Raw genomic sequence first — 19,274 nt, 5'->3', positions numbered from 1 at the left:
ACGACAGATTAAAATTTCATCTAATCACTTTCTGTGGTTTTTCTGAAAAGTCCTGCCCTTCCCGAATGCTTTGCATGGGAGGTTTTCCAAATGAATATGTATTACACCCTATGCCATGGATATATAAAACAGTCCATCTGTCGTGTCAGGATGTTACATTTGCTCTAAGGTTAGGCAACCTGGTGGTTGCCAGTTTTGCTGCAAAGTGGCAAGTATATAACCTCATATTTTATGTTGTTAACATCATGTATTATATCACCTTGCAGCAAAATTAGCTATGTAACGGTACTGTCAGTTAAACAATCAACTTTTGCTGGCCTTCAGCTTCGTAACATTAGCTTGTCATCAACTTTTCAACTTTTTTTTGTTTGTCTATCAATGCGCAGTGTTAATTGTAGCCAAAGGCTGTAACAAAAACCATCAGCATTAACTTGGACAGCATAACAATAGCTAGTGTGGGTGAGCTAACAGGGTGGGGCTGAATGATTGGTCAGTTTATGCGCACAACACAAGACTAGAAGCTACTTTTACTTATGCAGTTAAAACAGTTTATAAACAGTTACAATGAAAATAACAGAGATATAGCGATGCACAGGTACAAGTGTCCATGATGACTGCTGGACCAAAAAGCACCGGGTGTTACAAAGCAACATGTCCCAACATTGGTTGGGACATGTTGCTGGTTCCCCTTCTGGGGCCCGGGACCCCCCTGAGGGGTCACCAGTGATTTTACATCAGGCAAAACCTCCTTTATCCAAAACCACCACTTCTGAGTGAATGAAAAAAAAATGCTGTATTTTTCAAATAATTTAACAGTGAATGGCAGAGTCAGCATCTTTTTGACACTTTTAATTGCTTTAGAATTTCTTTAACCCTTAGAGTTCCACTGGCTATTTTGCCATTTTGTCAATTTTCTTTTGATAAAATGAACCACTCAGAAAATGTATACCATGCTAATGTTTGGTGTAATCTTTTTCAGCACTATCTGACCTATAGGGCCTCCAAAAAACAGAACATCCCACAAAAATGGATTTTTTAAAAATTGTTATTTAAAACAGGATATTGTCATTTTTAAAAAGAAATTACAATATGCTGAAATTATGAAAAAATACCAGCGCCAGTCCTATACAGCATGGCCCACTGTCCCCTATGTGTAACATTAATTTTAATAGCAAATTAAAATGATCATATTTCCTGTTTTACTTAGCCTATTGGCATCAAACAAAAACTGAAAGAAAGCTTAAAGATTCTGCTTTCCACATGAAGTGATTGCAACAAAAAATGTGGCTTTGTTTTAATGCTGTCACGTGACAAAAGTAGCGCATGTTGAAATCACGTTGGTACACCCACTGACAGATGTGAATGATGAATAATAGCTCCGTTTATGGGAAAAAACAAAACATTAAAAATGGAGAAACAAGGTTTTGGCATGACGCCTGCGATTTGCACATTGCAGCAAAAGTCATGGTAAAAGCTCACTGCATACTTTACAAAGGTCTGTATAAGGAAAAATATGTTAACCTATTTTTTTTTAATTCATCAGTGAAACATCTAAAAAGAATGTGCGTAACTTTTTGATTGTTGGTCTTTGTACACGTACAGATAACTTGTACTGTACAAGGATTCACATTAGTAGAACAATCAGACTCATACACATAGACAGCAGCTGTGCCTACAGCTGGCAGACTGACCTCCGTATTTGAAATGATGCTAATGATCCACTTAGTGCTGGTATTTGTTTGATGTTGGAACAGTGAGTAACTCACACTGAGCTCTAAAAGTGCACACAAAAAAGGAAAGTTCTTGATTGTCTCTGTGGTATTTCATGCTGCTAATTTTACTGGCCCTGGCATCTACACACAATTGTTTCTGCATCTGTTCAGCAAATGTTCATAATGCAGTACATAAGATGTTGGCAGTTGCTACACTACCTCAATGTCACGCTAATTTGACTGCTATGGTTGACCTACTGTACATGCCCTTAAATCCTCTTTACTTATTCACTTTTGAAAACTCTTCTGGACTCTGCATCTGTTTAACATGATTTAAAGGCCATTCTTCATCAGCATGAAGTTATAATTCAATGTGCCTGTGAAGACCACAAAAAACAAGCTCAGAAGGATAAAGTTAATAAAACTCAGGTTTATGACATGAAAGCATTCCTCTTAGATAATCAGTTAGTTCCAGATTGACAGTTATTATTGGGTTAATAGATTTGGCACTAGCAAGAGCTGTTTTACCCCCAGAGTGGATTTCCTTGGGGTCCTCACCAGTAAGCAGGCATCTCTTTAGCTTTGCTTTTCCACTTTCATATCATCATTTGTGTCACAACTCAAGATTTTATCAACCAACCAGGCCATCTGCTCACCAGCCCTGTTAATATGTTTTAAAGAACAGAATCTCAGAGGACACACAAGTGGGAGATGACAGAGGCAGCTGGAGCAATATTCTGCTGGAAACACAATATAGACATCTGAAGTTTAGTTAGCTTGATGTTGAGGCAAAATAGAAATGGTACTTAATATGCTAACAGAAACAGTGACATGATGGCAGGAACTAACTTAAGATACTATGTATTGATTTAACGATACTGAGTAAAATAGTATCTCAAATATTGCTGTTCTTAGTATCTTAGCATCACAGGAGTCTGTTGGTGCCCTGTAGTCTGGATGAATTTCCTGCATATGTTCAGCAAATCCAGAGGATATGCCATGACATACTCATTTATTTACACCACAGGAGAGAAGGAAAGTGGGTGCTTGAGCTATAATGCTTGAGCTATAATACAAAAGACGATTTTCAGCTATTGCTATTTCCCTTGTAACTCAGAGGTTTGGCGGTTAATCCAGGCTCTGCTTCATTGGAGATATACAGCAGGTCTATTTTTGGTGCTGTCAAACTTTTGGAAACCATGCCAATCCACATAGAGCAGATGGATCCAAACAGCCGCTAAATGTGCAAACAACTTCAAAATACCACATAATGCACAGACTCCCGATCATTAACCATCATTATATCAATATTACGTCTCATCTTGCTGCACAAGCAAAAGGCCAGAGCTACTACAGTGCTATTGACGAAGAAAGTTAACTATTGAGGTAAAAAGCCACAGAATTTTACACGAAAAAACTGCTTTACTTCATAATGTACTTACCCATGATGGAAGCAATAAAATCATGGAATCATGTCAAAATGAACAGCAAATCAACCCTGAAAAGGAAAAATAATTCATTGTTGATATGCTTTCCTGCATGAACTTGGAGATCCCCCTGGTATCTGCCCTCTTGTTGCAAGCTGATCAGAGCTGTGCTAGACGTGCTTCCAGTGTGCAAGGACACTCGCCTCTGGTCAGAGCAAAACCATGGTGCTGTGGAGTGCAGCACAGCCATTGTATGTGGAAATTATGGGTCAGAAACAGGGATGAGATGGGGGTGACACCTGCAGGAAAGGAGTCACAGGCTGGACTGGAACCCTGGCTGCCTGCCTACATGGGGAGCAACCTAACCGCAAGGCCATCTGTGCCCCCAAAGTGATCGTTTGTATTTGATGAATAAATCTCTTACAGAGGACGACCGCCCTGTTAGTCCATTTATACCATCCTTCCATGATAGAAGTACATTAAGGCCATCATCTTCAATCCAGTGAAGGCCATAAATTCACAAAGCATGTCCTACAAAGGAGGTGATCACTGAAATGAGATCAGACTACAAAGAGCACTCCAACATCAGACGGTCAAGAGCAAACTGCAAACTTCTGACCCTCTCAACTTCATACCAGAGCACACATCAACAACTTGAAAACACAGCTTGAATCCAATATTTTGCTCAGAAATCATCTTCCAAATATAACACTCCACACCCAGAGCACTTGTGATAATATGTTCAGTTTAAAAGTCAATATTGTGTCATTAACTTCAATGAAGCATGACCTTCTTGAACTGAGGCTCTCATATTTTCATTTTATTCTTGGTGCTTTCTTTGAGGCGGCCTTCAAAAAGGATTTATTGCTGCATTAATATTAGACCAATATGACCTCGCATGCATTTGGACTGCAGGTATTTGAAAGACTTATTCTGGGGCCCTGACCTCAGTGTAAGGAGCCAGCTTCCAGTCAGACTGTATATTTCTGTCTAGTAACAGACAAAGAATGTAGCTGAGCTTCTTGGCAGCTCATTTGTTCAGGTTTGTGCTTCTGTTGCTGCTGAGATGAAAACAGTTTCCCTGGATAAATTATCCTCTGGAATATGTCAGAGCTATAGAAGCATGCTTGTAATAAAACAATAATGTTCCTGCAGGACTGATGTAATAAAGCCGAGGCATGTCTGTTTTTGGTGCTGATATTGTGCATTATACATACTGAGCATTACATAACACACAAGGCTAAGTTAATCATATTACAACACCAAAGGTCTTTTGTTCTATTGTTGTGAAACGTACAAAAAAGAACTACTTGTCACCTTAACAGTGCACTGACCTATACAGAAGAATGGATAATGCTCCCTATTTATAGCTATTATTCAGTTAAAATTCAAGATTTCTCTGCATTTTTTTTCTGTTCTTCTTCTGCTCAAAGTCAAAATGGAAAATGAAAAGGCAAAGTGAACAGGTTCATGTGTAAAAAAAAGTATCCTGAAGAAACTGGATGACATCATGACTGGGAAAAGTACTCGTATAAATAGTGTCGCTCAGAATAGTGGTACAGCGTTAGTGCTATCATGTGCACACATTACGTGTCATTACACAACAGGGAGCTCATGACAGAAAACAGTAGTAGCTCAATCACTTTATGAAAGCCGTGAGCTCAACATGATGTCACATATTACTTCATTTAAGGTGACAGTACTCACTCGGTTATGTATTTGAACATAAGGTTTTAGTATAACATAAGCTGGTAGTTTAGTCCTGATGATGACCTGGCTGGTTTGTAATATTTAACATGCTCTATCATGTAAACTGAAGGAAACCCCTTGACAAATGAATCATATATAAATATGCCTCAAGCAGTGTTGGAGCAATGCATTACATAGTCATCAGTAAAAGAAATATAACTTTTAGTTGCTAAGAGTAATGATACACTTAAGTTCTGCAACTGGAGTAATCAGTTAGTTCTTTACTTTTAATAAAAGTTAACAACAGTGTATTTCCAAATCCTTTTTGTAACTTATGCTTTCCCTAAGATTAATATCACTTAAGGGACCTGGGTTCGGACTGAGCACACTTAACCCCAAAGTCTGGTTCCTTTTGGTCAGTGATAATACAAGCATACTGTGCCTGGGCGATGGGCTCGAGTTCGCTTGAAGAGGGGGGCTTTGGGCATGATTCTTCTCTGCTCTGGCACAGTGTTAATTTCATTGACTAAAACTATGAGTACAAGAACTATGAGTACAAAAACTAGACTAAGACTAACAAAAATACATCTTTGATGACTAAAACTGACACAAAGTGAGACAAAAACTAGATTAAAATGTTTCAGAGTTTTCATGGACTAAAACTAGACTAGAACTAAAAAGGGTAGAAATGGCTAAAATGTGAGTAAAACTAAATGACATTTAATCAAAAGACTAAAATCAAAAATAGCTGCCAAAATTAACACTGCTCTGGTATGATATGCAGGAAATGTGAACAAAATGGTGCCTAAGCACAGGTAACTCATAAGCAGAGATGTAAAGTGAATTCTACATGGGATGCACCGAGACCACATTTTCCCACATAAAGCATGGGGACAAGAACTTACATTCACTGATTCCAAGTATGAGTATTGCATATTGCATTAACTGCTCTTAAAATCATTTGAAAGTTTGTTTTATTTGCATAAATAATCCTCAATTTCTTGACAATTTATCAGTGCAGTGTTTTCATTCTTTTCTGTTTTTGTCATCTGACCAAGAATCAGAGTGGTTTACATGCTCTCCTGGATATTACTTAAAATGTAACAGTTTGAATAACTGTAGTTTAAAAAAAATAGCACTTTAAAACTGTCTCCTACCTCTAAGTCCTGCATTCAGACTACACTGATGTTGCAATACAGTACTCATTTAAATACTCAGTCTGAAAAGGACATCATAAAGAACATATCCATGCATTCATTTGGTTATCAATCTGAAAAGGACATCATAAAGAACATATCCATGCATTCATTTGGTTATCAATCTGAAAAAGACATCATAAAGAACATATCCATGCATTCATTTGGTTATCAAATCAGCAAACTGTCAAGATGGACTTAAAAATACTAATTTGATATTTGAAAAACTGGATTTTCAACACATCATTAAATGGGATTTGTTGCATTTGACTCAGTGATTAATCATGATTTCAGAAATGTATTGTTTGACAGCTTTAATGTGAAATCCTAATACTCATTCAAAATAAGCTGCAACTGAAGCAGCACTCAGGATATAAAAAAAACACATTTTTATCAAAACTAAATTTATTGATGCAAACTAACTGACCTGTTTATTACATAAAGCTTGTTCACTTATAGTATAACACACAACTCGGTTATATTTTCAACATATCTGCTCTTTGCATATCCCCTTTTTGCTCAGTTTCTATAAAAACATTACATAATTGAATAATTAATAGACCAGAAGACCACAGGGGGTGACTCTAGCCTGATTGTAGTCCCACTACAATCTACAGATCCTTCTGCTTCATTGCCTCCCAATAAAGCCAAAGATCCACTAAGAAGCTATTAGCACCCTGAGCCCTCTTCTGTTTCAGAGGCGCAGAGGCTTCAGCTGAGACAAAAAGCCTTTGTCAGGATCACAGTGCTCTCTCTGCAGCCTGTAGAGACATCAGACTGGTTTATGACGGACAGGTCAGCAGGGGGCGGGCAGCGAGTCGAAACACACTCTGCATAAGCACAAACACACTCACAGAAATATGCATACATTCTTCTTTAGGAGTAGCTTTAATTGTGTATCTGTCCATCTGCATGAAAGCCTTTAGAGCACTGAAGGCTACTTCGTATTGTGTGTTGAAATGCAGAAAAAGTAGGAGAAAACACACACAATTACAGCACTGAACCCCCCAGTGTGAGACTCATGACCTCTTTATATGGGACCTTACACTGGTGAGGGTGGTGGTAGTTGGTGTGAGTCTGAGTGTCCATCTTTTCTCAACTTGCCCCCTGTCCTGTGGTCTTCATTCTTGTTGCAGGATTGGTGCTGCGCTTGGCAACCCTGCCATAAACTCACTGACTCACACATGTGTATGAGTGTAATAAAATGTGACTGAAACCAACTCTATAGAATGAGTGGTTAAATTGAACATCTCTGCTGATCTCTGCTTAGTGATTGGTGAACAGCCAAGAACTTTACTCAGTGTTGAAGCTTAAGTGATCCACACATGCTAAGGTTAATAGGCAAAATTAGGTCTAATTCTCCCTTTTTAACAAAAATAAGCAAATTCCCAATGTTTTAATGGTTCAAAAGTTTATGTAGCCGGCCTTTTCCTATTGTTTAAGGTGTCTAAACCGGGATCTGGTATTCTCAAAGATCATCAGGGCTGAATCAAATCAAAAATACTAAACATATCAAGTTTTGCAATCCAATATCCAGGGGAACATCTGATCCCCTCCGTACTGGCGTTGGAGGTAGTGTTATGGTGGCTGGCAAGGGCAAATAATCAGCAATATCTTAAAAACAAATATGCAGCAAATTATAGAATGCAAACGCCTCCATTCTTAAGAACTGCAATGACTGAAATGCTCTGGAGAGTAAACAACACACAACTTTAAAAATTGGTGTTTATCTGCTAAGTTAGCCAGACACCTACCAGTACTGTTGCCGGGTGCAGGCCCAGGATTCAGGACTACTCAGACCTGGACGCTTTTATGCCAATGGCAGTGGTTTTAGGTTGGGAAAGTGTCAGTTTGATATCAGGAATTGCAGCTGCTTTTGAGTCTACATGTTTTTGACTTTGTACCGTGTCCGTGTTTGCAGCATGTTTGATGTTAATGCAGTTCTTCAGGTTTATTGTAGTGCATTTGCCTGTTATGCAGTGAATGGCTTTTGTTGTTGTTGTTGTTGTTGTTTGACATTTGCATGTGCTTTTTAATTTGCAGTTTCTGAATATGCATTGCTCTTGTCTTAATGTATGCCATTTTGACCTGACACCGTAAGTATAAAATAAAGGCATTACAGAGACGAAATGGCATTGGTGGAGCAGTGCTGTGTTTGTGTGTCTGACTGTGTTTATGTTAGGCTCTGTCACACTTCCACAACACCATAATGTAATGTGAAATGATACAAATAATGCATAAGTCAAAGTGCAAAAGTTTATGAAAGCTTCATCTGACAGCAGAGCTTTGACACTGCACTGTTATTCTGTTATGCTGCTTAAAGGGCCTCTGGTTGTTGGTGAATGGAACCTTTTAGTTTGTAGTGTGCTGTTTTGGGAACACTGTTGCTCTCCAAACACTATAGCAACAAAACTGTTGGACCTAACAACATTTGAACTCTCACGTTTTGAGATCTGTTGAAATTTTAAAAATCTTCTAAAATCAGTCAGATTTCATGCCATCTTTAAAGCAGTGTGAACTCTAATGATGGGAGTGTAAAGGATGTGTTTAATTATGATTTCATTGTCTATCTTCTCTTATCTCGCAGACTTATTTTCAGCTTAGCACTGGTTTGTGGTAGCACACATGAGAACATCATTGGACAGCAGAGGCAAAGGACTAAACTGCAGTTGTCTGAAGAACTGAATAGGTGCTTTGATACTTTTCCCCCTCGTGAAAATGTGTCATCGAAGAAATACAGCGTGGCTGACTCTATTGAGATAAAAGCAAATGTCCTCTTTTCACTTCCTTTTTTAAAAACCTATTTTTCAGAGAAGGAAACAAACTTTTACTACTTTTGTATTTAATACTGCATGTTTGTTGGTTTCACTGTACCTGTGTTGGAAATGATGTCCATTCAAGATTTAATAGGGGTTGTAACTAAATAAAATTAAAGCCTGTTAGGAGTTTGTTTTTCTCCCTCAATTCATTGGGCAGGTGGAGGATATCTTTCCTGAAGTCAGTGATGTTTTGTTGGCTTTTTCAGTAAACTATCCTCCTCACTGGGCAGACTGGGTTACTGATGTCAGTGGATTGGTTTGCCATAGGGCTTCTGACACAGGGTTTCTGTTCCCTGGGGTTTACAGTTTATCAGTTGGGGCTGCTGTGGTTGCTTTGGCTCTAAAACTATTATTCTGTAAAAGCAATTAAAACTCAAAGTTAGAATTAAAAGTGTCTGTCTGGTCTAGTCTGTAAACTCTGACACTGTTTGCCTGCCAAGCTCAGGTTACTAGCTGAAGCTCCGATCCCCACCACCTCATTTGTCTCGTTGCTCTAATTTGCTCACAATATATGTGACAGACAGAGTGTTCAGCTAATGACCTTCCGAGAGTTTTTTAAAAAGTCTTTCCTTCCCAAAACACACTTTATGGATAGTTTCCAAATTGAATTTAAAATACAAGTATTTGGCCGCACCCGTTAATTATTGAATTCAGGTGTTTCAATCAGCCGTGTTGCCACAGGTGTATAAAATAAAACACCTAGCCATGCAGTCTCCATTTGCAAACATTTGTGATGCAAAAATTGTTATACAGTGATAAATGCCACCTTTGCAATAAGACAGATTGTGAATTCTCTTACCTGCTGGATATTCCACACCCAACTCTTTGTGATATTATTAGAAAGTGGAAGCGTTCAGGAACAACTAAGCCATGAAGTGGATCACCATGTAAAATCACATAGCAGGGTCAACAATTGCTTAGACGCATGGTGTGTTAGAGGTGCCAACGCTCTGCTGATTCCATCGCTGAAGAGTTCTGGACTTCCACTGGCATTAATGTAAGCACACAAAAATGTGTGGCTGGAGCTTCATGGACTGGCTTTCCATGCAGCTGTGTGGAAGCTTCCTATCACTAAGTCTAATACCAAGTGTTGGATGGAGTGGTGTAAAATACACTGACACTGGACTGTGGAGCAGTGGAAAAACATTTTCTGTTGAGTGACAAGTCACGATTCTCTGTTAAGCAGTCGGATGGGCGAGTCTGGGTTTGACAGATTCTGGAAGGACATCACCTGTCTGACTGCACTGTGCCAACTGTGAAGTTTGGTGGAGGAGTGAGAATGGTTTGAGGCTGTTTTTCAGGGTTTGGGCTAGGCCCCTTATCTCCAGTGAAAGTCCATCCAAATGCTTCAGCATACTGAGACATTTTGGGCAATGCTATACTTCTAACTTTGACTGAGGAAGATCCTTTTCTATTGCAACATGACTGGACCCCAGTGCACAAAGCAAGGACTATAAAGACATGGTTTGATGAGTTGTGTGGAAGAACTTGACTGGCCGCCGCAGAGCCCTGACTTCAACCCCATCGAGCACCTTTGAGATGAACTGGAATGGAGATTGTAAGCCAGACCTTCTCATCCAACATCAGTGCCTGACTTCATAAACGCTCTACAGAATAAATGGGCACAAATTTCTACAGAAACATTCCAAAATCATGCAGAAAGCCTTCTAAGAAGAGTTGAGGCTGATGGCACTACAGCCCTTGTTGGTGTAATGGTTAGGCTGCTAAATACTTTTGTCCATATAGTGTACCTCCCATGCGTGGAGGTCTATCTGGTGTGGCATGTTAAGCCTAACTCCCATCCTGAAAACAAGGTATAGGGACAACCCAGAAGACACTACTTCTCACTGCAAACTAGTGACACTGATGCAAGAAGTTGAGCTCTAAGGAAAACAACCTAAATGTAGTTGTTATTGTAGGAGATTGAGGACGATCAAATGTATGGATGTGAAATCTAATCCAGCGCTACTACATGTGAATTCCAAGTATAAAAAAATAATTCCAGACATAGCAGCCTGGCACATGGTGCCCTTATGAAATCTGGTATTACACACCAGACACATGTACCACAAACATATCCTTACTTTCTGAGCTTTAACACAGTCACGTGTCCAGAGGCTCATGAATAGCTGACCCATACTTCAACTTAGCTACAAACAGAGGATGATGTAAACCCTCATATGTTATAAATGTATGCCAATTACCCTCTAACTGTATTTACAGTAGCTTATCAGCTTACACCCTGTCCACACCAGCATACAGTCACTCTGATATATCTGCACATCTCTTGTCCTCTCTCTGTTTGTGTCTTTTTCTCGCTGTGTTTGCGTTTTGCAGTGATTTATATCCGCACTGCTCTGCTATCATCCTCATTCATCAGTACACTTTAAATCTGAGTTGTTTTTAAGTCTTCTGAGGGAGGTCATGAGTCGTCATGAGTAAGGCTAAAGTCTCATATCACGTCACTGAAATGAGTCTTGAGACCTGGGTGTAACTGCTGTGAGGCCTCAGTGCAACAACATTGATTCTACTTATCACATGTTTCACAGTGTGGGATGGGAGCTTAAAAAGTCTTGGTTGCAGTCTTTGCCAGAATACGCAACATCCCTTTTGAGACGTGTTAAATTATGCAACAGTGAATCATAGCATGCAGATGTCACTTTTAAAATATGTGACAGAGGCCATAAATCAGTCTTGTGTCAGCCAAATTTAGTAAGTTTCAACTAAAATTTCAGAAAATTGGTACACAAGGTGACAGCTGAATCAAGAGAAACTGTTGATGGCTTATATTTTACAGAACTGTGCAAGGAGAGCAGATGTGGAGCATGTTGGTACACCAGCAGAACCTCAAAATCTGAAAAATGTTGAAAACATCATTAAAATCTGGCTTTTTATTTTTTCCTTATGCATTACTTTTATAAAAGCTTTTATTCACCACCAGCGGAAATTTCAGTTACCTTGTGTGCAGCCCTGTCCCACTTAAAACAATCATAGCAAGCAAACAAAATCCTTTGCAGCATACTTTTTTAGGTAACAAAGCAGAGCATATTCAAATCTGAAACATAAATACCCAAATACCAGACAATGCTTCATCAGCTCTTAAAAGAGCACCATAACTCAAACTCACCATATTGAAATGTTGCAAAAGTTTCTAGGCCATGCAGAACTTTTAAAATGAGATATATTCACTGTCGGTGCAATATCTGTTCCTCTGCCACAAATCCAACATTTTTATTCATTCCATTCCATTTCCAAGACAGCCTGGCTCCAGCCCATTGATCTAAGACACCCCCTCTCACAGACCGCTGATGTGAGACGCCATCTCTGTCAGTGATTTACTGGTACGGCGTATTTTCAGTCTTTGATTTAAAAAAAATGAATACAACTTTACTCATAAACAAAGTCTGGCAGTAACATTTCAAAAATTACATTAGCTCAGCAACATGAGCTTTAGCAAACAGCTAAAGCTAATGTAGCTACATTGGCTTACGTAGTTACATTACTGACGTAGCTAGCATAGCTAACATTACCTTTGTTAGTATAGATATACATTAGCTTCTTTAGCTATTTTAGCCACATTGCACTGTTATCTATGTAGTTTACACAGCAAATGGAGCTACATAAGCTACATTTGCTATGTTAGTATCTTTTCATTGGCTCTTTCATGTATCATGATAAATCGTATGATGATTTTCCCTTTTCGCACATTTTGGTTTGCCTTAATCCTAACCCTATGCCACTACAGTGTTTCAGTCACAGTGGTGTAGAGTAAGTCCACCTCTACTCCTTAAAGTCTCATTTCATTAAGAAAAACTCACAGACAGCTTAGTGCTTTTCAGACAGCTTTTTTTTTTTTTTTTTTTTTTTTTTATCCACCAAAAGTTCTTTTTTCTGGGTCGAAGTTCATATTAAAATCTTCGATATCTCTTTAAAGGCAGGTCCGTATCCTGGTAGGAATCAATACTTTTAGTTTAAGCCAGCAGAGAAAAATCCAAAAAACCCAAAATAGTTCTAAATGCATAACAGTGACATTATAAGATATGATTAAAAGATGCAATTAATTGCGATCAACTACAGAAACTCTGGGATGAATCATGATTGAAAACTGTTATCTTTCAACAGTCCTACTATTTGTAATTTTAAATACAAATACCTCATTTTATAGACACCTATAATGAGTACATAGAAGCCCCTTGAGGAATGTGTCAGTCAATTTCCTACCTTTATGTGACAATAAAACCACCTATAATAAAATGCACAGGTAGACTCTGTATGAAATGTTAACTGAAGCTGAAAGCCAATGAAGACGCAGTGATGTGGGAATGACAGGAATTATGTGTTAACGATCTAGCTCCTGATACTGAGGGCTGAGTGATGAGACTGGGTGAACTGGTAAATGGATTTGTACTGGTACAGCACTTTTTGAACCATCTTACTACTCGAAGTTTTTCTGTCCTTAGGTTAAAATACAGCAGAATTAAATGCTGACTCAGACACTTTGTTTTATGGCCATGTTTCTTTGGCTGGTGAGTCCTGTATCGTTTTGAGCCACATTCCAGAGTGGTTTATGGAAATGGGTCAAAGCAGCAATCCCATTGGACTTTGTTTTGAGACAACTTGGTGGCTTTATCTTTTCATTAGTTACAGACTTACAGAATGGTTATTTCTTACATTTTTGTAAGAAATATAGGAGATAGGAGAATATCCTTTGCAATAAAAGCCTTAGTAATTATTGTTTACTGTGTGTCACACGAAAAAATCTTTGAGTTTTAATTTCTACATTTTTCTATCTTTATAGTCCCATCAATTCTTAAAGCCCAGGTTGTCTTTAAAAAATATGTTTAGAGCTTGACTGTGCACCACAACAGTGGTGTTTTTTTTTTTTCTTTTAAGGGCCTTTTATGCCTTTATTAGAAAGAAGAGGACAGTGGATGGACTTGGAAAGAGGGATGAGAATGGGGAGAGACATGCAGCAAACATCTGGCAACGGGCCAGATTTGAACCACTCAGCCCCAGCATTGATGTTTTACAAGAGTTTTCAGACATTGAGTTCATGAAAGACTGATGGTTAAAAATAACGTAGGCTCAATGAGATAACTTTTGGTGTCTGAAAGTTTTTGGATGCATTCTTCCTGACAGCGGTGGTGTCTGACAGCAGTGGTCTGCAGAGCAGGTGCCTGGTGTCTGCAGCCTGACTATCTTGGCGGCACGGGGGCAGTGTTGAGTAATGTGGCCCACATTTCAAGCCAAAGCAGCAAAACACAATAAAGAAGAATCATTTGAAAAAAAGCAGAACTTTACTCAAACCCTTAGAGGTCTTGCCTAATATCGTGTGAGTTTTTAGAAACAACAAACATATATATGGGGTTACTTACCTAAGCACTGAGGGACAACTACAACAGAAAAAGTATGTGGGCGGTGGCAGACAAACATTACTTCTGTATCTCATGCTGGTTAGACTAAATAAACTAGATAGAATGAATGTGCTCTTTAATCTGACCAGAGGACGAGTCACAAGTCTGCATTGTGAGTCTGTGCCGCTGTAGAAAGCCCTAATAGTCTCAGCAGATGTTAATTAGAGTCACTGATCCCATTGATGGTTGTGAAGAAGAGAACATTTGATCAGGATACTGATGCAGATATACAGTAGCTCACACATTAGAAGAGCACAGTGCACGTCCCTGCCCCTTTCCACTCCCCTCTTCTCACCTCCCACCCCTACCTCCTCCCTTCAACCCCTCCCTCTCTCTCTCTTTCTTTCTCCCCCTCTTGAATTAAGTCCATTATTCCTGCCTGCTCTCCCTCTGAGCACTTCCACTCCGCTCTGCTCCTATGAAAAACCTCTGCATGTGTGTGTGAACTCCTGGCGTGTGTGTGTGTTAAGCAGACTTTTATGTGTGTGTGTTTTTCTGAGTGGTGTAGCTGTTCATCAGTGAGAGCTGACTGCAGACAGGGGAATACTCAGCTCTCACTGCGCTGCTTTTTAAGTCACGCACCGGCTGCTGCTTCTCTGGACTTTTTGGAAGACTTACTGACTTTTTTGAACCTAAGCGGGACGCTACTGTTGCTCTCTTTCTGCCATCCTGGCACCATTCCCAATCCTGGAATTACTCAAAATTTTCAAATTCTGTTTTTACAAGAGCTTTACCTTCTTCATACTTGGTATTTTTTAGACCAGCTTATTTATGGAATAACACATTTTAAACATCAGCATCAGCAGTTTTCACCGGGAGGAACTGAGGAACTTCTCTTCACTTTTTCATTTAATTCAGAAATGCACAGCTTTAGGAACAGGGTGTTTTGCAGGCACAAAAAATAGCCCAGTGACTGCATACAGGTGTGCATACAGAACTTTGTGAACATAACCAAGAGGGTTTTGTCTCAGTGTTTATTTCTACTGAAATGGACGGACTATGAGAGTTATAAAAGGATAAAGCAGCACTCTAACTGTGGAATCAGCCCCGGCTATTAGAGGCATGTCAGGCTCAGGTGGACGCTGATCCCGACCCAGAGTTTCCTGAACTCTGATGGGATTTGGTTCCCCATGGAAACAGATGGACAGGTGAGTTTATTCTGAATAAAGTCCAGTTAGGTTTAATCAGGAGCATTGCACCACTAAAATATCTTGATTTTCTTTAAATGTTTTATTTTTTGAATACTGAAGATCTAAAGTTGTTGACATAGCACAAAAACCTTTGGATTACAAAGTTATAAAAAAGGGTGCACTGATATTGATACCAGTATCAATGCTCACCCCAAGTAATCATACTTTGACTGGTAAGATATCACCATTTAACCCTTGCGGTTTTTTTTTCATTTGAACTAAGTGTTTGTTGTCCCTGTGTGGTCTCACTGTTTTCAGTGATAGCATAAAGCCGGAGCTCTCAAACTTTTTTAGCCCATGATCCCCAAATAAAGGTGCCTGAGACCCCACCCCCCACCCCCCATACCTGAGGGTGGTTGAAGCATAGTTCAGCACAGCAGTGCACATTCATGAACACTCATGTGCAGACATACATTTGAAGGATTTTTTAAAACATTAATTTGATAAATCTCACTGAATGACCATGTTTCTAATTTTACATTCAACTCATTTCATGCATATATTTTTATAAAGATGGGTAAAATAGGTAAAATATACAATTTGAAACTGTTCCCCTCCTCAGTGTCTCATGACCCCAAAGGGGTCCTGACCCCCAGGTTGAGAATCACTGCCATAAAGTGACACCAAAGTCTGTGTTGCATCATTTTTGCTAGCTTCTTTTCATTCACACAAAAGAATCAGTGCTTGTTTGACACTTTTTATTCTATATTATGGTCAGTATGTCTTATTTACATTAGATTGTTCCGTTTTTGGCACGTTTTTAAATATTTAGGTTAACATCAGACTGTTCTGTCATTGTGCCATATTTGCACATGTATATCTTGGAGAAGATGGCCCTAATAGCTCATAATGGAGAGCAAGAGACACAGAGAGGCTGTGATGTGTCCCTCTTTGTCACTGCAGACAGGCACTGCTTTGAACAACAGCACAAATAAAACTTAAACATGCAAGGACCTTTTTTGTTGTAAATCTGCAATTAATTTGAAAACTTTTTGTCACAGAATGATATTTTTTCCCTTTTTGGTCCACAAGAGACAAAAGAACAAGTTTTCAAAAAAAAAAAAAAAAAAAAAAACTCTTTGAATTTTAATTTTTGTTTTCATTTTTTCCCCTTTGTAGCCCCATAACTTTTAAAAAGTTAAAGTGACATTACCACCATTATATTGTTTGAAAATGTAATATGAGGACCCCAGGAAGAATAGCTGCATATTTGCTGTATCTAATGGTGGATCGAAATAAATAAACAAACAAATAAACAAACAAACCACAGCACAAATGATTTTAAAGCCCAGGTTGTCTTAAACAAATGGACGTATAAAGCTTGACTGTGCACCACAGGGTCAATGTTCTACAAGCTTTTTAAGACAATAAGTCCAGACCAGACAAAATGGTTAAAAAAATAGCTTTGGGCTTGAAGTGTTGAATCTGACCATGTCTGGTTTGCCTCTTTATGTGTAATTAACCCCCCTTTTTTTTTCGTAAGAGCTTTTCAGCCAACTTTACTCCATTGATAACATGTTTTTGAAGCTACATCTCGTTTAGAGTCAAATTTTGCAGAAATTATTAATTACTTTGACAACAGCAATGGTCATAGCACCCCTTTGTCATCTTTGACCTCCCAAGACAACTGCTTTTCATTTTTATAACACCCTCTTATATTATAGTAAGAACTGGACATTACTGGGTATTAGCTGAGGGTGTTGTAGGGAACCATACATGTTATTTTTAGGGAGTTTGGTCAAATGATTACTTATTTATCATTTAAAAAGCTTTTGCAAACTGGTCAAAATTGACCCCAGGTCAACATAAAGATTAACAGCCTCTCATTCTTTGAGCAGGGAGGTGAAGTTGAAGGGGAAATTTTACCCTAAATAGTAAAAAAGACTGCAAACTATGCATTGCTAAACTGTCAAGAGGAAGGGTGAGAGACATCTGATAAAATCAAACAAACTTTCAAAATGCTTAAAGCTGTAATGGTGCTAAGAATGCACATTTGTACTCAGAGTCAGTGAGAACCCAAATGTAAGTGCTTGGTCTGAAAACAGCGCTATCGAAGCCTTCCTGGTTGTTATACACAGTCAAATTGCACATTTGTGCATCTGTGTATTCCCACATTTGGCACACTTTATGAAATAATAACTGCTGTTCAGCTTTAAAGTTCATATTTTTCTTGGCCTGCTGAGTTTGTGACTTGATCCCGTGCAGCGCTGCTATTTCTGAGCCTTTACCAAACCAAATCTCTTCTTACAAGTCATGCTGATGACATGTGGCTTCACCCTCAGAGAGCAGCTCTGTTTCTTCTTTAAGGAGGGCCGAGTGAGTTGTCTTCCCTCAGAGAGCCGCTTGGAGTTGCTCCAGTCAGGAGACCAGAGGCTGCTCTGTCAGGTCCTGACTTACTGCTGCTCCTAATGGCCAGCTACCAGCTAGCAGCAGGCTGACCTCGCCTCAGTGGCTCCTTTAGTGTATCATTAAAGAGTTAGTTACACCAGGCAACAGGTTTGATGTCTCATCTAGTGAGGCAGCTCTCAGGGAGTGTTTATATCTTCTTTTGGATGTAGAAGGTCATTCCCAAAGCAAACTGGTCCGATCACAGCCTGCTAATCTTTCTGCATTATGGAGTCCAGCCAAACAGGTCAAGCCGTCAAAATTTCCTCCCTTTATTAATCCTTATCAAATGCCATTGGGCTAATACTACCAAAATGAACAAATGACAGCCACGAGTTTGCAGGCTGGGAAACTTTCCATTCAAGACAGGGCCAGATGGCTGAGTCCCAGAGACCGGCAGAGTGCTGCAGCCTCCTTGGCTCCTTCATTCACCCGGAGTCTTTCAGGAGCAGTCCTGGATCGTCTCACTTTCTCCTTCTTACTTTGTTCTCCTCAAATCCTATAAAGACTGCGAGTCACTTTTGGCTTTTAGCTGCTTTACTTCACCACTTGTTACATGTGTAAAAACTTCCAGAGGCTCCTGGAACTCTGTTTCCAGACCTGCCACTGTACTCTTAAGCCACATTGCACAATGGATATAGAGACTGATTTGAATTCTTTTCTTGAACCTTCATGTGACTGAGCTTTAGCTTCTCATGTGGCTGGAAATAACTGTTTTAACCTCTCTTTCATGTTCAGTTTTCACTCAGATGTCCAAAATGTACAGCTTTACATGCATCATATGTGACAAAGTTGTATAATCCTGCACTTTTAAAATGCTGTCTCCCTGATGGTGGCCAGTAAACAAATAAGAAGAAACCCAGCCCCAGCTCTACTCTCTATTCTGCAAAAGCTACAGAATGCATTCCTTATGATCAATAACATTGTCATGGTCATCTTTCCAGGAGCTGTTCTTATTTTAGATTTGCTGTTTCAAGATTTTTCTTGTTAAGGTCCGCAGCTTGATGACGTGCAGCCATGTTGCCCTGCAGCACCTGCTCCCTCTCTCACTTCTCCTCACATTTAAGCCTCTACTGTTTTCATGTGTTTTATATTCTGGAAATGAAGCAATCAGAGCCTCAAGCCAAGAAGATTTTTATCCAGGCTGAGTCAAAACGTCAACTTTTCCAACTTCTTGAATGCTCTCTGCACGCGTGCTCTCATACAGCGCTGCAGTGACAACAGTTTAGAAAAACTCAGTCCTCAGACGTCACATAAAGTATTAAATAAAACCTCCCTTTAACATGGACAATGCTGTTATTCTAACCCCACCACCTCTACTCTAAATGCAGGCCTCTCTTGAATAGTTTACCTTGTTGGGATCAAATCAGATTGTCCCCAGATGGACTGATTCTTGATGATTTATTAACTTGATTTAGTAGCTGTAATGGCCTGAATTAGAA

General features: G+C 39.2%; 1 protein-coding gene across 2 annotated transcripts in view; it reads left to right on the top strand.

Annotated features, from left to right (window-relative positions):
- The window catches only part of sema3b (sema domain, immunoglobulin domain (Ig), short basic domain, secreted, (semaphorin) 3B), a 166,029-nt gene that overhangs the window by 79,580 nt on the left and 67,175 nt on the right, over positions 1-19,274 (top strand). Inside the window, exon 1 of one of the 2 annotated variants that reach the window (XM_041798959.1) lies at positions 14,651-15,405. The exons of the other annotated variant lie outside the window; for it this stretch is intronic. The gene's annotated coding sequence lies outside the window, so the exon portion shown is untranslated. Of the gene's footprint in view, positions 1-14,650; positions 15,406-19,274 lie in introns of those variants that run through there. 2 annotated transcript variants of the gene reach the window in all.

This window comes from Cheilinus undulatus, linkage group 11 (assembly GCF_018320785.1).
Source record: "Cheilinus undulatus linkage group 11, ASM1832078v1, whole genome shotgun sequence".
Lineage (NCBI taxonomy): Eukaryota > Metazoa > Chordata > Actinopteri > Labriformes > Labridae > Cheilinus > Cheilinus undulatus.
Note: the sequence above shows the minus strand (reverse complement) of the source record. Positions and strands in the feature narration are given on the sequence as shown.